The 19839-nt window shown below is 37.5% G+C and overlaps 1 protein-coding gene across 3 annotated transcripts in view; it reads left to right on the forward strand.

Annotated features, from left to right (window-relative positions):
• TENM2 (teneurin transmembrane protein 2) overlaps positions 1–19839 on the forward strand; it is a 1186617-nt gene that overhangs the window by 233627 nt on the left and 933151 nt on the right. The window lies entirely within an intron of this gene.

Consider the following 19839-nt stretch of genomic DNA (forward strand, 5'->3'; position numbering starts at 1 on the left):
GACTCAGGGAGCTTATGTGGTGACCAAAGTAACATAAGCTCCTAAATGTAGAGCAAGAACCCTAACTCCCACCGCCCAGTTCAGTATTCATTCAGCAACATCACCTGCTGGTGAGGTCCATTGTTCCTTCCCCTAAATTCAGAGTTGAGATTCACATTAAGTAAAGAAAGACAAATCTGTTTTTATTTTAGCAAGAGTAAAGAAAAGTAGAAAGCGCAAGCTGGAAATTCTCTCCTTTGCTCTCCAGTATCCATACAATGTTAACACTGGGACTGTGGTCCTTGGCTCTCTTTGCTGTTGCTATCTTTTGTGGCTAGCTCCTTTCCCTTCTCTGAACAAAAGGAGACCCTAGTCACCTCCTCACCCTTGTTAAGTGATGGGGTGGGCCATTCTCTGCCTGCTGCAGCTTTCAGCTCCTTACTGCATCCTCACCCATCCTTGCCTAGACCTCTTCATCTGCTGTCTCTCTCCTGCTGTTTCCTGTGTGAATAGAGAGAAAGGATCAGAGTAAGTCAAAGTCCTGGCCTGCCAAGGAACCCAGACACCCGTCTCTCCACCTCATGCCTCCTTCCTCACTCATTCCTCTGCACCAATCTTTCAGCAACTCAGATTTTCTGAAATGCTTAAAATCAGTAGAAAAGCACAGAATTTGAAGCAGGATGACCTAACTTTAAGCCTAATCCTGATCACAGTGAGCCATGCAACATGGGACAAGTCTGAGACAAGTCTCTGTGGGCCAGAGTCATCTTCTGTACAATTGGTATCCTAGACAAAGTTCCTACACCCAGTATTATTCTAGGGGTGAAGTTCATTGATGACAAAATACTTTGTAAAGAGTGTTTATTAGCACCAAATTTTTACTGTGGGTGAAATGCCTAAATTACTTTGTAAACTCCTCAGCTCTATTAGAAAATCGTCTTGTGCTCAGACATGATCATGCACTGAACAGGGACCTCCTGTGAGATGTGCTGTCTCAGCCCAGGAGACTGAATCCAGCAGCCTCCAAGAGTGCTGTGTTCCCCTCAGGCCACACTGCCCAGCAGAGACAGCCTGTGTTCACCCAGAAACAGGGCCAACATCTTTCCAGCTGTGAATTCTGCTTATCACTTGGCTGGATGCAGCATTGCTTGTGGCCCAAATCTCACCATGTTCCTCATGTAAATATGCTGTCGGGCTCTGCTCGTGGTGTTCTCTCTCTAAGAAATGAAGTCTGCCAAGGATTAAGCTTAGAATTGAGACCACAGTGTTTCCATTTCTCTAGTTTCTAACCTGAAGACACACATACAGAACTACCACGTTAGAGACAAACAAAGGGAAAGCATTTTGGGGGTGAAGGGGAGGGAGGGCATTCCTGCTCAGAGCTCAGAATCATCAACGCCCAACCTTGACACTTAATAAAAGTATCACTAGAATTGCCTGGAGTTCTGAATTACCTAATTTTGTAGGGACTTAAATCTTTATCTATATTGTGTGTGTTTGGTGGGGGGGGGGGTGGTGGTTAAATTATAAAAAACCCAAAACAAAAAACAAATCACAAATCACCTTCCTATAGAATGATCCTTGTCTCCTCTAGGAAGTCTCCTATTTTGTATCCCTACACTGAAGCAGGTAAGTTTGCTTTGAATATGATACCAGGAAGAAGAATGGAAAGAACAAAGATGGCCGCTCTCCCTTTCTCTGACCCCACTGGGTTGATACTACACATGGTCCCTGATTTACAATTCTCCACTTTACTATGATGCAAAAGCGATATGCATTCAGCACACTTCTGACTTAGGATGGGATTAAGTCCAGATAAACTTGCTGTAAATTGAGAATATCGTAAGTCGAAAATGCACTTTTGACTTACCATATTTTCAACGTATGATGGGTTTATTCGTTAAATCAAGGAACATCTATAGAATAGACGCAATCTCTCCCAAAGCTCAAACCAAGATGAACCCCTCAGAAAAACGAATGTCTGCAAACAGTTGGGAAAACCTCTGCTGTGTGCTTTATCCTCACCCCTTTCAAACCTTAGGGCTATGGAAAGGCTTTAGAACCTCAAATCCAGGCTATGACTTTAAGCCGCAGGAGATCACTCTTGTCAAAAAACACTTAACCTAAGGTTCATTTTGTCCCTAGTTTTGTTTGGGAGCTGGGGATACAGATGCTAAGAAGGTAGTCCATGCTCTCAGGAAACCCACAAGCTACTCCAGGAGAGGCTAAAAGAGTCTTATTATGCTAATACCACAGAGAAATGACCTGGTAGACAAAAGCACGGTATTATGGGAGGAGAAGCCAAGGCTTCCCGGAGACCCTTGTAGGAGAGATTTTTGTGCTGCGAGTCAGAGTTGAGTTTGCTGAAGGTTTCCTGAGATCCATTTAGGTTTGCTCTAGTGTGAACTAGATTACTAAAATAGACAGAGAAAATAGCATCCTGATATTTAAATATATGATTACCCTTTCTTTATAAGTACTTAGCTGGAAGTGTCTTCGGATGAATACTAAAGCGCGTATCTGTGAATGTAGACCATATTGGAAACAGATTTACTGTCCCAAAGCGTAGTGCTTACTCAGCCATCTGATGAGATGTGAGCACTGAGCAGTTTGAGAGGGATGCATAGAGCTGTTTTATTACAAGATGCTGTTATGAGTTATAGCAGCTTTCCTTATGCTCTACGGCTGTCGCCAAACAAGTTACATGAATATAAGCAGTTTTATTTGCAATTTTTTGCTTACATTTTCTTAGCATATTCGGATTATAGCTTCTCACAGCTCCACTCATGCTCCTGTGGCTGTCCCAGTATCTTGCTTTATTCAGAGCCAAAAGGATCCTTTAAAAACATTTGTGGAAAGTCCTCCTTAGCGTACACAGTGCTAGTGTTTATTGATGCTATCACCTGGCACTTGTTTTTTTAAAAAAATAAAAAAGAAGCATTTTCACTCTTGGATATAATGTGTTTCTTTCAGAGAAAACTTAATACATGAATTTGCCTTTCGTTTGATGCAGTTGCGGTAACTCTTGTGTAGGAGGTTTTGTGTTTCAGGAAAAAACAAAATAAAACAAAACAAAAACAAAAAACAAAAAACAACAAATAGAGTTTCGAATTTCATTTGCTCAGGATTGAACCTGAAACAACTAACATAAGAAAGAATTAATTTTGTCTGAGAGATATACACCAGGCTTGGTTGTTACATACAAGTTATAGGCTGGAAAATTAGTGTTGTTAATTCCCCTGGAATGTGTGAAAGTGAATCAGAGGAATTGATGATGTTAATAAAAATGACAATAACAGTCAATTAGTTTATACTAAATGTAAATAATTGTTACAAGGGAACCTAAATGAACCTGCAACAGCTAGGGACTTAGTATGAACACAGTTTATTCTGATTTTATTAAGCATCCTCTAGATCGAAATATTGTGTTATTAATAATTACAATAAATATTTAACATACAGTGCTCAGTATTTAGAGCCTGTCCTCATCTGACTGCTTACTTTGGGAAAATAGCATGTTCATTAGCACTTGGCTTGGTCCAGGGCTTAGGGGACACTGGACATTTGAACATGACTGCATAACCGAGCTTCATTGAGGAGTAGGGGACAGGTGCCAGATGAGGTTTTAGGTAATTTGAAGGATTAGTCTTTAAAGAGTCTTTTAAATTACTTTGCGCTGTACTCCTTTTTTCTGGTTATAAAAATAATTCACATCCATTTTAAAGAATTTAGAAATAATAAGTATATGAAGAAGAAAATTAAAATAGCCTATCATTTTACTGCTGAATAGCAATTGCTTTTATCATTTTGGCATATTTATTTCCCAGCCTTTGAATTGTTTGTGTGTATGTGGAATGTATTTTCAAAATTGGAATTATATGTGCTATTTATATACTACTCTGTTCATTTTACTTTTGTCATGAATGCTTTCCTTTCCTTAAGTTGTCCTTCTGAAATATGATTTCTTTAACAATGATGTGGCATTGTCATATGGATATATCACACTGTACTTTCCATCTAATCTTTTTCCCAATGGAATTTTAGTTTTCGTGCATTTTTCGTTATTATAATACTTCAGTGAACATCATTTTACATAAATCTTTGTGTATGCCACTCATTTCTTCAGAATATATCTGTATTTAAAATTATGCTAATGGAGAGGTAATAAAAGAATGAATAGGCCAGGTTTTGATACAGGTATAAATGTTTGGGGCATGCATCTAAAATCAAAAATGCTTTTTAAGACAAAATTTAAATTTTACTTACAAATCATATTCTAAATTTTTCAGCCACATATGCAACAATCTGTTTATATCATATTCTGAAATGCATCATTCTGTTGTAATGATATTTTGTTAAACCAATTTTAAATTGTATGAATGTAGGGATCTTATGTCATTTTATCTGGAGCCTAGTTAAGGGGGAATTTTTTTAAGGTCATATGACTATCCCTTAAACCTCAATTTCTTTGCAATAGCATCATGAGAACTACATCCTAGGAAATCTGGAGTTGTAAGCATAATTACAGGCTTAATTGTTTTCCCTTCACCGTATGCATATATTGTTGTACACATACACATAGGTGCATAAATATATGTAAGTTAGATATATATTATATAAATCAGATGTAACATATTACACATATTAAACACAATAAAACATGTATTTATATATTTGTGTTCATGAACACACATAACATCATAATTTTAAACATATATTATTTAAAGAGTTTGTGCACACCGTCACGTGATTTGACGGATGTGATGTGTTTTAATCAGGTGACGATTAGAACAGTAAATACAATGCTTTATAGCAATCTGGTCTGGTCTGTTAGTCTCCACTTGCCCCAGCTGTAAAATATTGCTTAGAGTTTATGTCAAAAGGAGCTCTTGCATCATAGTCCAAAGCAGACATTCCCAGAACAAAAAAAATGGAGTCAAGAGACACAGACAGGACTTCCTTTTCTGTCTCATTTTCGATGTATCTGTGGGAAGCTTTCTGCCTATACAACAAATCGTTCCTAGGGAGGGCTGTATCATGATATGAGAAACGAACAAAAAAAGAAATGATTTCTGATTCCTATGGGAAAAATTGGTCTTATGTGAAAATTAAACTCAGTGTGTTATAACATTTGCTACATAAACCTGAACAAAAGAAAAAAAAACTTGTGAGAAGATGCTTTTTCTCTCCACAGTTATCTTTCATAACTATCTCTTTAGTTTTGTGTGATGCTGCTCAAATTTGTTGGTCTAAACTGCAGTGTTCTCAGAGGGTTCAGCACATGCTCTTCCAGACCGGACCCTGGCAAAGTAGAATCAAGCGACAGTATATCCCTGCCCTCATGAAACCTTGACCTTGACTCTTTTTTTTTTTTTTTTTTTTTTTTAAAATGGAGTCTCCTTCTGTCACCCAGGCTGGAGTGCAATGGTGTGATCTCAGCTCACTGCAACCTCTGCTTCCTGGGTTTCAAGCAATTCTCCCACCTCAGCTTCCCAAATAGCTAGGATTACAGGCACCCGCCACCGCTCATGGCTAATTTGTGTATTTTTAATAGAGATGGCGTTGTGACATGTTGGCCAGGCTGGCCTCAAACTCCTGACCTCAAGTGATGCATCCTCCTTGGCCTCTCAAAGTGCTGGGATTACAAGTGTGAGCTACCGCACCCAGACTGACCTTGAATCTTGACTCAATTTTCTCTGTTCTGGGCATCTATGTTCTTCAGACCATGATGCAAGAATTCCAGGGGTGTACAATCTTTTGGCTTCCTTGGGCCATATTGGAAGAAAAAGAATTGTCTTGGGCCATACATAAAATACACTAATATGGGCCAGGAGCGGTGGCTCACGCCTTATAATCCCAGCACTTTGGGAGGCCGAGGCAGGTGGATCACGAGGTCAGGAGAAGACCAGCCTGACCAAATTTGTGAAACCCTGTATCTACTAAAAATACAAAAATTAGCTGGGTGTGGTGGCGTGTGCCTGAAATCCCAGCTACTCAGGCGGCTGAGGCAGGAGAATCATTTGAACCACGGAGACAGATCAAATGTCTATATGGCCTATAGCATTTATTATTAAGTCTGTGACATCAATGTACTTCACTTGGCAAGTCACTTATTCACCTTAAGCCTCCATTTTCTCCCCTAAAATGAGATCAAAAGAGGCATAAATGATTGCCCTTCTCCCATCATTCACTCTATCTCTGCCTCTATGTAGACTCAGTTCTTGCTCTTCAACTGACTTGGTAGAGCCTTGAATATATGTGGTCATTTTAATTCCAAATAATTAGTACTAAAGTAAGAAAATTCTGGTGAGAGAGAACTGCAACTACGTTTAAACGTACAAATAAAGGTGAATCCCATTTGGAGTAAAGAACGTCCAGATGTCTTCAAAATACCTGTCCTTTCTCCTCCACCTATTCCCTGTCCTGAGTCTCATTTTCATGCTCAACAAGACCCTCTACCAGATTATGTCATCCCCCACCCCAATACAAAAGGGTTTTGTTTATAAGTGTTGAATGACTGACATATCCTCTCAGCATTGCCATATAGAGTGGCAAATAATGTTGGAAGGAAATTGGGCATTTTGGAAAGGATTCATATGAATATTAATTATATGAGTGTGGGCTCCAAAATCCCTTTCATTAGGTTTTTCCCACCTGCATTCCTAAAGAATTGAATGTTTGTTCTTCTATTATGCTTATCAGTAAATTCTTAATTTTGTTAAAGAAAAAAAACAGATCCAGGGCAAGTGCTTACATTATCACCATCATCTGCTTGAAGCCTGAATTTCATTAAGTAGATTGTTAATAAAATGAGGAATGATATATCACAACTGCAATGCTGTGTCTCCCAAAGTTAATGAAGAGTTATTATTTTATAGACGACAAATTAAAAGGCTGTTAAAATAGTTGGTAAGACTGTCAACGGATTTAGCAACATTCCAATTAAAAATAGGGCATTAAAGAGAATTAAAATCTTGAATTTGGAGAAATGAGAAAATATGCTTAATATGTGATTTAATATAGTTAAGAGCCCTGGAATCTTTACATAAGATGAGATGGATGTCGTTTTAAAGATATCGTGACACATTTTTGCAAAAATAGGACATCACCATCTAATGTAATTTCACAGAGTTGATGAACAATTTGTTTGCCATTAAAATTATATTTTTAAATGTATAAGTAATAAAGCAATAATATTTTAATATATATTATTATAAAGATATGATATTTGTAGCCTTAATATATATTAATGATATACACATTTACATATCACCCATTTCTAACAAATCAATAGTTTTCATTTTTTTCATTTTCACTGAAGTACTTATCTATCTGGATACATTTTTATACAAAAAATAGATTTTGATACAAAAGTTACACTTTTGTCTGCTTTTTTCAATTATTCCTGAGTCTTACATATCTTAAATATTTTCCTTTTTAATCATTAAACACCATTAATTGAGTTGATGTGCTACATTTTACTTAACCATTCCTTTCTTGGTTAGTTAGGTCCCTTCCACTTTTTACTATAATAAATAACATTCAAGAAACATTTTCATATACATTTCGAGTAAGTTTCTGGAAATGAGATTACTAGATCAAAAAATATTAATGCTTTTGTGGTTGTTTAAACATTATCAAACTGCTTATCAAATGACTTTTATCATTTTACACCAGTAACTTAACTACAGTTGTAATTCAATGACAAGGTGGATAGGATTTGATGGCATCATTATTTTATAATTTTTGCAAAATTAGTAGGTAAGTTGGTACCATATGTTTGTTAACTTATTTTTAACCAATCTGCTCCAAGAATTTCACAGATAATTAGATAACATGACCGTTTTCTCTATTAATTTGGTTTTCTATATTCTTTGACAAGTGGTAATATGCAAGGTGCCCCACATATGATGTCGTAATTTTCTTTTAGCAGATTTTGGAGGTATTCACAGAATTGAGATTAAGCGTAGCTCAAACAAACATACCCATGGAATGAATAAATGAAATAATATTTAATAGAGTAAGACAGAAAGTGTTTAGAAACATGTTATAGAGTCAGTAACAGGTATAGTGAGGATGATTTTTTTCAAGGTGTGCTAAACTTGAAAATTGACCCTTTTTATGAGTATTTCAGGAGCTAGAGAAACCCTCCTATTCCTAAAACAAAGGTGAAGGAGAAACAGGGAAAGACAGAGACCTCTAACAAACAGAATGAATAGCTGAAGTGGACGGGCTGTCTCTGGGAGTGGGCATTCTATAGAATGCAAGCAGTGAGGGTAAACAAATGCTTTTTACATTTCCCATCCTTGTTAAATGAAAAAGAAAATTAGGAACAATTGTAGCTAGAGTTATAGAAATCCACCTTGTGAAATAGAGACCTTGGGTCCAAAGCGTCTATTTGCATTTCACTGTTTCTGCCTGGAACAAGTCTGTTAGCATGGCTCACTCCCTACTCCCTGCAGGTCTCTGCTCAAACATTATCTCTCCCTGCCTACTCTCTATAAAACATAAAGCTCTGTGTACCCCACTTGCCATTCCATTCACTCCCTGTTTTTTTAATCATTCCTCATGCTTCTTGATCTAAGATTTGCTTATTTGCTTATTTATTTACTCATCTATATACTGCAAGAATGTAAGTTTCATAAAGGCAGAAATACGTACTGTATCCCTACAACTTGATAGAACAATGTCTGGCATGTAATGGATGCATCATAAATATTTGTTGAGTGAGAGAATGAATGAATGAATTGTGCAAGATCACCAGTGGATAAATTATCCAAACTCTGGTTGATGTAGCCAACCTGATAAAAATCAATGACCATTCCAGTGCAGAGTTGTACATGAGCAGATGCAGTATTGGGGCCACAACACTGTGTAAGGTTGGATCTAGAATTAAACCTTTCTTGTAATCATATCTGCCTAAGTGTTTCTTTCTTTCTTTCTCAAGAGGGATTAAAGACAGATTCTAGAAGCTCACTGTATATTATTTTCAGTTAGGTATGAGTATCCATACATGTTTACTTGTACATGTGTGTATACACATACATATACATAGGTACAAATATATACACACACATATCCACACATCCCCACACATATGTTTGTATATGTGTATTAAGTTCACTTTAGTAAACTCTGTAGAGGATATTCCATTGAGTACAATCGGTAGAGTCAGATAATATCGACCAATATTTTTCTGTCTTTTTAAAGCTTGTTAAGAATTTCTTGAGACATTGTAATGGAGAAAAGCCTGGAACAAGTGAATTTAAATTGATAATAACAGTTAGAATCTGGTACTCATATTGTGTAAGACAGAGTTATAACTGTGTAAAGAGTTCTGCTTTTTTGTGGCTAGTTGTGCTCTTCTAAGGGTGTTGCCAAAAAAAGAGCACACAGTCAACAGTGTCCCAGCCTTCCTCTGCACACCCCCCAATACCAATGTCTTCTTATGTCTCAGTCCTCTCCTCATCATCCCTTGGTCACTTTTCAGCCTTTATTTTCTTATCGCATTGATAACTTGTAGTATCGCTAACCCTTGACACTCATCCCATCTACAATTCCCGTAAACCAGTAGACGTCCCTAATTTAAAATGGCCATGTTCATCAAAGGCAGAAAATCTGCTTCCTCTCAGCAGTCAATAATGCAACTAGAAAGGATCCCTTCAGTAGGTTCATGATTCTTCCTATTCAAGAAATGGCCGTTGGTGGTTTGCCTTTGACATCAATTGATGTTATTTTTATATTTAATTCTTATTCATTTTTTAAAACTTTCCTTTCTCAATTCTAAGTCAAATCAGCACTAAACTGTCTGTGTGGTGGTTACATATCTTAGTTGCTGTTTCATCCTACCATAGAATGGAGACTCATAATGCTAGAGGAGACCATGAAAAGACCAACTCATCAACCCTACAGTTAATCACTAAGAGAACTGAGCTCTCTTGCCATCTACCTTTCTATCAGGAAATGGATCCCTGAGCATCTCTATTATTCCTTTTGTGTGTTGTGCTCAATGGAAATTTTCCACATCTCCATCTCTGTGACTCCACTGTCAAGAGCAATCTCTTAGGCACTGCCTGCCATTGTGATTATTGCCAATATCACTGAATTAAGGTAATCAGGCCACATTCATCGCATGCACTTGGAGCAGAAGCTGAAACCACAGGTAAAATTGAAATGTCCTGTAATGGCCATTTCTGTGTCGGTTTCCTGTTCCTTTCCCTAAAGTGCATTTGCTTTTGCTTTTCCTCCTTGCCTGCTGAGATCATTGTGTGGGTGTGAGTGTCTGAGGGTTCAGGTTGATAAGTTGCAAAGGGAAGAGGGGATAAAAAGCCACACAGCTTGAATAAATAAATGCATGAAAATATGTGGTACTCTAGCATGCCCTACCGCCATGTCTCCATCACTACACAAGGATGTCCTCATAGATTAACTTCAGCATCAGAATTCCGAAGGCAGAGAAGCAAAAGTAGCAGCTGTGGGAGCTCCCTAAAGTGGAATCGGGCATGACACTCTGAATTTTGAAATTGCAAACCCACAGTTCAGTAGGTTGCAGCAACACAGAATGCAGATGGTGTGTTCCTTTGGATTGTCAGTGTAGTTCTACAGTATATATAAATGGCTTCAGTTCACTCCTGTTGGCTCTGTCATTGCCTTTTAACACCAATGTGTCAGTAAAGCCATGTTGCAGTGACAATCATGTGTTGGTAATGGGGCTCAGAGGAGAATACCTTGAGAAAATTTGAAATTAACCATTTCAGAATAGGAAAGTCTTTTAAATATGATTCATGTTAGAAAAACGAGAAGCATAGTGCACTAGACATACAAGGTTACTACAATAACTTGGATTCACTTAATGCATGTTATGGAATTTAAGAATAGATGAAGTTGTTCTTTTTTTTTTTTTTTTTTTTTTAACACAATTACATGTTTTCCCCCATGGTATGAATAAAATGAGATAAGTGCACATTATAACCATCTCAGTGATTAAACCATCTTCTTTTCATCTGTAAATATCATATAATAGCGTTAGAGTAAATACAAGGCTGTAATTAACTTTAAGGCCTTCACTGATGCACTATCAAAATAGGGCCTTACTGCCTTCCAATGGCAGCTGAGTCAAAAAGAACAGTTTCCATTTAGAAATAATGTTTGGAGGTTTTATTCAGGATCCTATGCCTTATTTCCCAACACACAGCCTCAGTGGCCAGTTAGAAATATAGGTTCCCTGCCATTTGCAATATGTCATGCCCCTCCTGGTGTTCCCAACAGCTTTGAGACTCAGAGCCCACAAGTGGAATCTGTGCATGTGAGACTTATTTAAAAAGGAAAGTTTTTTAAATTTTGTGGACTACATTTTTGAGACTGTCAGCTTAGAGTTGTCTTCCATTAAGTTGATAGAACGTGAAGCAATAGGAGAGCAAGTAGGATAATGTTTTCTTAGCAGAATGTTATGCCTTGCAAAGGCAACTTGTCATTCGAGCCTTTCTTTTATGGGACATTTAGAGATTTAAAAAAAAAAATCTGTCTATTGATTTATATACAGTTGGCCAATTTAAAATGATGACTTTATTTCACTAATGACCAATCAGTGAAAGGAGTTTAAAATCAATTAACTTTGTGTGGGGCCAGGCTGAATATTATTTGTTTCACTGTTGTAGAATGTCTGTAGAATATACTGCTTGTAAAGTATATTGTAGTTAAGGGTCAGATGTCCTAATTCTGCTTTTTAGTTATATGAACTTGAGCAAGTGAATACATTTCTCAGTTTCAGGGTTTTTTGTTTTGTTTTTTTCTTTTAAATGGAGATAATACTACTTTCTTTTGGTTAGTTGGGTGTATTAAATTAGAAAATCCATGTAAACACACTTAACAAGTTGCCTGGCATTTAGAAGTCCTCAGACAGTGTTAACAATGATCATTATTATGTTAATTACATTTACCCATACAACCTAGGATAGCTATAGGGGAAAACCAAAAGCCAACAAATGATTTAGAATCACAGATGGTTAATACTAGGAGGAAAACAACTAGATTTCGTTTACCCTGCTTATCGTACAGTTGAAAAACAATACTCAGGGAAGTCTAGGAAGTGACTATCCCAATAACCTGCATCTATTTGAAGGAAGAAGCTGCATCAGGGTGCTAGGTTTTCTCCAATCAGCAGTGATTTCTGCTATGCCATGTGGCTTTCAAATGTATCTGCTTAAAAATTAACCGGATGACTTGTCTTTGAAAGTAGAATTACTTCAGTGTCACCTCACTTTATATTCAAACCTACCTAGAACCTATTAAATGGCTGGAATCAAGGGACCAGTTAGTATGTATGATATAACCGTTGGTAATAAGCAAGGTCACTACTGTGTTAAACACTATATGCAACCAATCTTTGACCATTCATTCTGCAAATACTTATTAAAACCTCTGGTGTGTCAGGCACTCTACTAGAAGTAATGATAGTTAATATGTGTTGAACGCTTATGACACGTCAGGCCATAGGCTAAGAACTTTGCTTATGTAATCTAGTTTGACTCTAACAGAAATCTTACCAAATAAGTACTTCTATTAGTCCCACTTTATGATATGATGAAAAACAAAAATCAAATAAGAAACAAGTCCTCATTCTATCTTAACAGATGATCTGCTGTGCTTATAGCCTCAGGAATAAAAACAATGTTTGTCTTCTGGCACATAGATGATTCCCAATAAAATATTTGTTTAATGGATTGGCATACAGCCTAATGGAAATTAAATACAGATAAAAATTAATACAATAAAACTAGTCCAAGCAGTACAAACACCAGCACATTGAAATATAGTTAGGACCCAAAAGAAGAAATGGGCTTATTCAGGAAAGGCCTGAATTGACAGATTGTACAGGTAAATCCTGACTTAAATGACATTTTAGATCCTTGCCTTCTTTTCCTTTGATAGACACAGAACGAGATCATTCAGGGCCTAGCCATATAGGAGTGCTATGGTTTGAATGCTTGTTCCCTCTAAAACTCATGTCGAAGTTTAATTGCCATTGTAACAGTATTAAGAGGTGGGACCTTTAAGGCATGATTACGTCACGAGAGCTCTGCCTTGAGGGGTGAGATTAATGCCATTATAAAAGAGCGAGTTGAGCCCTTTCTTGCTCTCTTGCTCACTTGACACCTTGCCTTCCAACATGTTGATGACACAGCAAGAAGGCCCTCACCAGATGGTGGCACTTTAAAATTGGACTTGCCAGCCTCCAGAACTGTAAGCCAATAAATTTCTGCTCATTATAAATTACCCAGTCTCAGCTATTCTGTTATAGTAGCACAAAACAGACTAAGACAGGGGACAACTTATTTTTTATGGTTGTTCAAATCTTTGTTTTCAAGTATCCTTTTTACTTTTAGAGGAATTTTTTCCTATAAAGACAAAAAAACAAACAGAAAAAAAAAAAAACACTAAAATCTAGAACATACCTGCAGTGCTGATTTCCTGTTTTGTTCTTTCAAGTCACTTCCTTAGGATAAAAAGCCACTACTCTGAGCATTTAGAGCCCCTGAAATAAATTCTTCATTTTCAAATGACCTTATAAGAAGGGACTAGAAAATTGCTAGATAAGTCAGAAAAGATTTTTATTTTAAAAAATTTATGCTCTTCTCTTGAAATTATATTACAGTTCTAGCTGTGATATGTATTCACAAAATTAAAAAAAAAAGATAATCCAAGAGTAAGATGCAAACTCATTTTTTTTGGCCTGTGTATGAAAATAGACAAAGAAAAATATAGGGCATTTTGGGGCTGTTTAGGCCAGGATAAAAAAGGAAATGGGTGTCATTCCTGAAGCTTCTCTCTCTGGCCTGCTTTTTCCTTTTCTATCTGGAGGCTGACAGATAGGAATCACATAGAAGTTATTTTGAAGGTAATTTTATATGGAGTGGAGACATTTTTCCCCTTCTGCAGACATAAGCCTTGAGAATTTATCATCAGCTTCAAGGTAAGAAACTTTTTTGCCATGAATTTGTCTGCTCTAACGTTCCTTAACTTTGGTCTCTCAGCCAACAACTTGCCCCTTGTTTCCAGCCCAGTGGTTAGGTGGTTTGCTAAGGTAGAAGGGAAGCAAAGCAGCTTAGGCTGGGGCAGCCAAAATATCCATCCATCCCTGCTTTGTGTTATGCTTTCTCTGTATATGAACTCTAGGTTAGTTTTACCTGCTCAAACTTTGTTTGTTTCCCCTTAATGTCTGCCTGGGCATTGAATCTGTTGTCTTGCTACCTTGGCTTTTTTTTTTTTTTTTGGGGGGGGGTGTGTGGCAGGGGTGGTGGGGGATGGAGTCACTCACTCTGCCACCCAGACTGGAGTACAGTGGTGTGATCTCGGCTCACTGCAACCTCTGCCTCCCGGGTTCAAGCAATTCTCCTGCCTCAGCCTCCCTAGTAGCTGTGCCTACAGGCATGCACCACCATGTATGACTAGTTTTTTGTATATTTAGTAGAGACAGGGTTTCACCTTGTTGGCCAGGCTGGTCTTGAACTCCTGACCTCAAGTGATCTGCCCACCTCAGCCTCCCAAAGTGCTGGCATCATAGGCGTGAGCCACCGCACCCGGCTGCTGCGTTGGCTTTTATGTCTTCTTGACACTCTTTGATTTGTGTGTTTATGATGCTTATGTATTTAAGTGCTCAAAAATATTTGTTTTTTGTTGTTGTTGTTGTTGCTGTTGTTTTTTGTTTTTTTTGTTTTGTTTTGTTTTGCTTTTAAAGAAAAAACATCTATCAGGGGCCCACAGTGAGTCATATCTCAGCCTTCAGTGCACTTGGCTTTGTATTCTGGCCCTGTTAGCCACCCATACCATGGAGAGAGAAAGGAAACACCACCCAAACACTTGGGTTCTAGATTCTAATATATCACATTCAAATCCCACTGCGTTGCTCCCTGACTGTGTGACCTCAGCTATGCAAGTTTTGTGTACCTTTTCCTTTCTTTCTTCTGTAGGGTTGTGAAGAGCAAATGAGATGGCTCATATGAAATGTTTAGCCCAGTGCTCAAGAACTCTTAATTACCTTTTCCCGCCCTCCTTTTTTTATAATCTCCCCATTCTTCCTTGAAGGTGAAAATAAACATCACTGTCCAAAAGAAAAACAGGATGGAATCAAGATTAAATGATTAAAGCTGGAATTTTCCTTTTATGTACTTAACCAGTGGGTCATTCAAGGTACTTCACAATTTGTTGAGAGAACCATTAAACACCATTAGTGGGTCATCTGCCACTGACTTCAAAACTATAGTCTTTAAAACCCAGCCAAATAGGGAAATCATCTTAATAGCTCTGATCACTTTGATTTGGGCCAGAAGGCCGTGGTGACAGATGCACTAAGCATCTCATAAATAGCGGGGTATTTCCTTTAGCAATTATAATTCACAGAATAGAAATAGTCATGTGCTATTATTATGTAATATGATATCACTTAAAAATGTAAAACTGTCACGGGGCATTCTGGCCAACTGGCCCTGCACCTTTAACCACACTTCAGTTTGTTCTGGTCTCATCTAAATGACCCTCAGATCATAAAGTGTCTTTTTCTCCTTCAAATTGTGAAAGGAGGATTTATACTAGTACAGCATATAGAGCTCGACCGAACTTTTGAGACTATCTAGACTTTTAAAAGTCCTTTATGAGATGTATTATTCTAGTTTGGTCTTCTGAATGTACAGATAAAGAAGCTGATTTAGAGCAGTGAGTTGGTTTGGCATGGCTAAATGGATAGTAAGCGGCTGGTTCAGAATTTGAACGACATCGTCCTAACTAACCAAGATTAAGCTGAAAAATAAAACCTTTGTTTTATAGATACAGATATGTGTGTATATGTGTATGGTGCATACATATATATATAATATGTATGTTATATGTGTATATATATATGTGGATATATATATTCCCCTCCCTAAAATAGTGCTGAGATGTGTCCTCTGAATATCTAACACCTCTGAGTTTTTTGTTGTATTTTTTTCCTAAATGCAATCAGCTTTTACTCACTGATAATAAAAATTGCATGTGCTAATTTTGAAGAAGTCAAAAAATTGAGAAGAGTAGAAAAAGAGCCAAAATCGCCTGAAATTTCAGAATTATCTGTGAAAGTTTTGATAAGTGTTACACGGGTATATTTAAAATTTCATAAAAATATAAGTAGAACTCCTGGAGAAAAATCAGTGATTAGTTCTTACTCCCAGGTCCTACATTCTAACTCAGAGCATATAGTACAGGAAAATGATAGGATTCAAAATGTGGTTCAGGAAATGCAAATATCAACGTCACCTGTGAACTTCAGAGAAATGTACGAAGTCAGAACCTCCCCAAGGCTTACGGAATCAAGAGCTCTGAGGGTGGGGCATAGTGATCTGGGTCTTAACAAGTCCACCAGACAATTCTGATATAAGGTCAAGCTAGAGAACCTATGGCATGATGTATTAGTCTGAAAGATCTGAGTTTGAATTCTTCTTAGCCCTGACCTTCATTGGATCGTGACCTTAATTAAGTTAGTCACCCAACTGTTCCTCATGGTGAAGTGAAGATAATATTTACCTTAAAGAGTTCTGAAGATTAGATATAAGTTACATGAAGCATTAAATCCAGAGACTAGTCCATTGTAGAAGCTCAATCAATGACAACTATTACAGAAGGCCACCATTGCTTTCATCAGCAGCTCAGTTACACAAGTCATTTTTGAGAGATGCAGTAGCATGCACTCTAGGAGAGAAACACACTGTTGTTAATATTTAAAATATTTCAAATAGCATTACAGCCAGAGAAATACGATCCATCTAATTCGCAATTTGTATTCCTCGGAAGCAACATATAGTTCTTCATTGCCAAGTAGGTCTTCTTTCAAAGATGGATAGGTATTTTTTTTCAAAATACTTTAATCCATATAATTTGAGCAAATAATCGGGGACATGAGATTCTACAATGAAAGCTCTGTTTTGATCACAAAACTCCAAACTGCAAATGTGAGAGTGTGTGTAATTCCATCTTTCTCTTTTAATTTATGGAAAAAACACTAAATTGAACCAGGTAGTTGAATCCTTCTTTCAAGAAGGATTAACAGTCATTGAGACCACAATGTATTTGGATAGAACAAGAGGAAAAAAACCATGGAAATAAATATGAAATAGAAATAAACATGGTTGTGTTTTTAGTGGTATTTGCAATGCCTTACAATATTACTAATATGATAATAATCATATTAGTATTCCACTTTCAGGTACATTGATCTTAACGAAGATTACTGAAATGATTTATAGGAAAAAAGAAACAAGGTGAATTTAGTAAGGCGCCAGACAACTGCCCTCTGAGTCTATAAAAGTGTTCAGATGGACCGAATTCGGCTTAACCTGACCCAGAGTGGCACATTACAAGAAACTGCCTCAGTCTTACTCAAGTGTGAACCTGGCTCTAGCAGACCCTACTGGGTATTAGTTATGGTGATGCTGTATCAAGTCTATGGAGTGCTCATTCCCCTTCCATCTCTGATCCATGTCTTTTAATCTCTTAAATTGAGAACGAATTGCTATTAAAAACTTCCAGTGATTTCAGACAGATTCTTTAAATATAAACCAATAAAATGAAATAATGCAATGACAATATTTAAGTAGGAATATTATGGCAGATAAATTCTTGGAGGTTTACTGCTAATGGCCACTTGACATTTTTAAATAGAGCATTTCAGTAAATCACTGAAAATTAGTCGACAAGAATTTATATTCATCTATTTAAATGATACTTATAAATAAGTAAATACAATTTAAATATAGTTTGAGTGATGCTGGAATTTATAGCAGGAAATGTCCTAGTGTAGGTTTTTGTTCTAATTTCAGATCAAGTCAACAAGCAACTATTGTAGTTGCTTTGTTCCCAGGACCAGGGAAGTGTGCTAGTTCCTGCAGACCCACAGAGGAGAAAAGCCCAATTCTGCAAATCCAGTAACTCACTGCCCATGTTAAAGTATATCACCCTTTACCCCAGAAAACCTCCTTTCTTTACCACACAAGTGGACTTACAAGACTTCCAGGTTAGAATTTAGAAATGCTCCTAATTATATCTTGTGGGTTTTAGCTTGCATACATTTCAAGAGCTATACACTGGTCAGGGGTTTATAATAAATACCAGTGGCATATTTTAATTATGTACATATTCATTCATTTCACAAATATTTACTATGCATGTTCTCTTATATTCCAGACGTTGTTCTGGCATAGAAGATGGTAACGGTGAACACAGCAACATCTGTTCTGCCCTGAACTTATAGTTTATAGTTGAGAGATCAACCATGAACTTGTAAATTTTAAAAAAAGATAATTTCAGTTAATGGTGAGTTGTTAAGGAAAAAATAAATGGAGCAATGGCATAGAGAGAGCAACTTTGGAGAGAGTTAAGGAAAGGACCCTTTACATGGACCTGTCTGAAAAGATCTCTCTGGAAAGGTGACATTTGAATTGGAGCATGAAGGAGGAGCAGAAGCTTGAACGGCGGCCAGGAGGGTGAGGGGCATTCTGAGTGAAGAGTGGTAAGAGTACAGGCTTGAAGAAGGAGTGTTCTCAGTATAGTGCAGGGTTAGAGAGAAAGGTCAGTGGGGTTGGACTTCGTGACGAGACAGGGAAACTGTCCTATAAGATGAGTTTGGTAAGGAAAGCAGGATATATTTGATAGTCTTCTAGAGAACATAATTTACTATGTTTTGATATTATAGTGGGGAATCATTAGATCTGAGGCATGGAAGTACATCTACTTTGTTATTAAATTTCTGGAAATGGCCAAAAATCGTAGTAATTTTATACGTACTCTTAAAATCTGACAAAGGGCTAATATCCAGAATCTACTATGAACTCAAACAAATTTACAAGAAAAAAACAACCCCATCAGAAAGTGGGCAAAGGATATGAACAGACACTTCTCAAAAGAAGACATTTATGCAGCCAAAAGACACATGAAAAAATGCTCATCATCACTGGCCATCAGAGAAATGCAAATCAAAACCACAATGAGATACCATCTCACAACAGTTAGAATGGCAATCATTAAAAAGTCAGGAAACAACAGGTGCTGGAGAGGATGTGGAGAAATAGGAACACTTTTACACTGTTGGTGGGACTGTAAGCTAGTTCAACCATTGTGGAAGTCAGTGTGGCGATTCCTCAGGGATCTAGAACTAGAAATACCATTTGACACAGCCATCCCATTACTGGGTATATACCCAAAGGACTATAAATCATGCTGCTATAAAGACACATGCACACGTATGTTTATTGCGGCACTATTCACAGTAGCAAAGACTTGGAACCAAGCCAAATGCCCAACAATGATAGACTGGATTAAGAAAATGTGGCACGTATACACCATTGAATACTATGCAGCCATAAAAAATGATGAGTTCATGTCCTTTGTAGGGACATGGATGAAACTGGAAATCATCATTCTCAGTAAACTATCGCAAGGACAAAAAACCAAACACCGCATGTTCTCACTCGTGGATGGGAATTGAACAATGAGAACACATGGACACAGGAAGGGGAACATCACACTCTGGGGACTGTTGTGGGGTGGGGGGAGTGGGGAGGGATGGCATTAGGAGCTATACCTAATGCTAAATGATGAGTTAATGGGTGCAGCGCACCAGCATGGCACATGTATACATATGTAACTAACCTGCACATTGTGCACACGTACCCTAAAACTTGAAGTATAATAATAATAATAATAATAATAAAGTAGGATAAAGTCGGCCAGGCGTGGTGGCTCACGCCTGTAAGCCTAGCACTTTGGGAGGCTGAGGCGGGCAGATGACGAGGTCATGAGATCGAGACCACCCTGGCCAACATGTTGAAATCC

The sequence above is a fragment of the Pongo pygmaeus genome, chromosome 4 (assembly GCF_028885625.2).
Source record: "Pongo pygmaeus isolate AG05252 chromosome 4, NHGRI_mPonPyg2-v2.0_pri, whole genome shotgun sequence".
In the NCBI taxonomy this organism is placed as follows: domain Eukaryota; kingdom Metazoa; phylum Chordata; class Mammalia; order Primates; family Hominidae; genus Pongo; species Pongo pygmaeus.